The 2,500-nt window shown below is 38.1% G+C and overlaps 1 protein-coding gene across 8 annotated transcripts in view; it reads right to left on the bottom strand.

Annotated features, from left to right (window-relative positions):
* The window catches only part of LOC115223589 (AP-3 complex subunit delta-1), an 87,538-nt gene that overhangs the window by 83,103 nt on the left and 1,935 nt on the right, over positions 1-2,500 (bottom strand). The gene's annotated exons all lie outside the window — the stretch shown is intronic.

Here is a 2,500-nt window from a genome sequence, read left to right as displayed (position 1 = left end):
TGCTGGAGCACCGCCTTTAGTCGAACAAATCGACCCTGGGACTTATTCTTTGTAAGCCCAGTACTTATTCTATCGGTCTCTTTTGCCGAACCACTAAGTGACGGGGACATAAACACACCAGCATCGGCTGTCAAGCAATGCTGGGGGAACAAACACAGACACATAAACATATACACACACATACATATACATACATATATATGACAGGCTTCTTTCAGTTTCCGTCTACCAAATCCACTCACAAGGCATTGGTCGGCCCGGGGCTATAGCAGAAGCCACTTGCCCAAGATGCCACGCAGTGGGACTGAACCCAGAATCATGTGATTGGTAAGCAAGCTACTTACCACACAGCCACTCCTGCTGTCCGCCAAAATCGCTGGCCTTGTGCCAAAATTTGAAACCAATATTTACCTGTACTAACCTGTTTTGTTCACAAGTTTTCACAGTCCTATATTTTTGAACAATCTACTATGAGACTTTCCAGGTTATTTTTTTTTGCGGGGGGGGGGGGGGGGTCATTTCCTACATACAAGTTCTCCATGAAACAATTGCTTAGGGGTATGCTCATCAGCCACGTGGACAATATCTCCAGACCATCGCATTTGCCTTTTCAAAATTATTGCTTAGATGAAACATGCTGCTAGAATGTCAGAGTCAGGGGTGGATGAATTCTATTTTATTTTCAGAATATGGCATAAGCGTTTTTGATGAAATTGTTCCACGTGTCTGAAGTAATGTTTGTAACATGCCCAAGTTTCAGAGGAATATAGAGATTTATAAACATATTTCTGCTTTGTTGCTGATGTCTTCGTGACCAGACCCAAGACACAAAACTATCAAAAGACTTTACTGACATCTAAATCTTCAGGGATGTTTCACCTTGAATCACTGCACTCCAAAGGGATATTAAGGATTCAACAACCCTAAGATTACACAGAGAATGATATATATATGTAAGTACATACATGCACATAAGTCTAACTCCTGCCAGCATGGAAAATAGATGTTAAATGATGGTGATGATGATGACACAAACACATATATAGATATGCATACACATACTATACATGGAGACATAATATGTGTGTGTACAACAAACATAGACAGATACATATAGATATAATATTATATATATATATATATATGTATGTATATCCATGTATGGGATACATATATATTATATGTGTGTATGTATGTATGTATATCCATGGTGTGTATACATAAGATAATGTATATATATACACATATATATGTATTTATATACATGTATATATATATATATACATATATGTATATATATATATATGTATTTATATATATATGTATATGTATGCATGTATATATATTCATGTATGCATATATATGTATATATATTTATATATGCATATGTATATATATATATATGTATATATATGTGTGTGTGTGTGTGTATAGAGAGAGAGAGAGAGAAAGAGAGAGACAGTATTATTTCAATGTCCACTTCTTTTCTATGTCTGCATGGATCACACACAATTCACGGAGGCTGATTTTCTATGGCTTAATATCCTTCTTGATGCCAACTCTCGCCTGTTTGCCAGACATATTTTTTCATGGGAGATTGGAATTACATGCACACGACAGGCTTCTTTCAGATTCCAAATAACAGAGCCACTTACAAATCTGGTTCACCTGGGCTTAGAATAGAAGACGCTTGTGCAATGCAACAGGACTGAACTGAAAATCACATGGTTGGGAATCAAGCTTCTTAACTACATAGCTATGTTGTGTGCATGTGTATATGCATCTTTATCATTTATTGGTTTCAGTTCTTAGGCTATAGCCATGCTGGGGCACCGCCTTGAAGATTTATAGTAAACTGAATTAAGCCCAGTATATATATTTTTTGTTTTTGGTGGCTGTGTGGTAAGTAGCTTGCTTACCAACCACATGGTTCCGGGTTCAGTCCCACTGTGTGGCACTTTGGGCAAGTGTCTTCTACTATAGCCTCGGGCTGACCAAAGCCTTGTGAGTGAGTTTGGTAGATGGAAACTGGAAGAAGCACGTCGTATGGTATATATATATATATATATGTGTGTGTGTTGTGTGTGTGTGTGTGTTAGTGTGTGTGACTGAAACAAGTAAAAGAATAAAAGATAGCCTTGTACTAATTATATCAGTCTCTTATGCCAAACTACTAAGTTATGAGGACAAAAACATACCAACATTAGTTATCAAGTAGTGGTGGGCAACACCAACATCCACCCATATATATTCTATATATATATATATATATATATCACTCATCATCATGTCATGTTAGCGTCCGTTTTCATGCTAACAGGGTTGGACGGTTTCCTGGGGTCTGTGGAAGCCAGAAGGCTTATCCGCCCAGTCAGATCTGGCAGTGTTTCTACGGCTGGATCCCTTCCTCCCCGCCAACCCATCCGTGAGTGTAGTGGGTGCTTTTCCGTGCCACCCCCGCATATATATCTATGTATGTATGGGTAAAATTGCTTACCTG

Source organism: Octopus sinensis, linkage group LG23, assembly GCF_006345805.1.
Source record: "Octopus sinensis linkage group LG23, ASM634580v1, whole genome shotgun sequence".
Classification (NCBI taxonomy): Eukaryota; Metazoa; Mollusca; class Cephalopoda; order Octopoda; family Octopodidae; genus Octopus; species Octopus sinensis.
The sequence above is the reverse complement of the archived record's forward strand: the minus strand, read 5'-3'. Positions and strand labels throughout refer to the sequence as shown.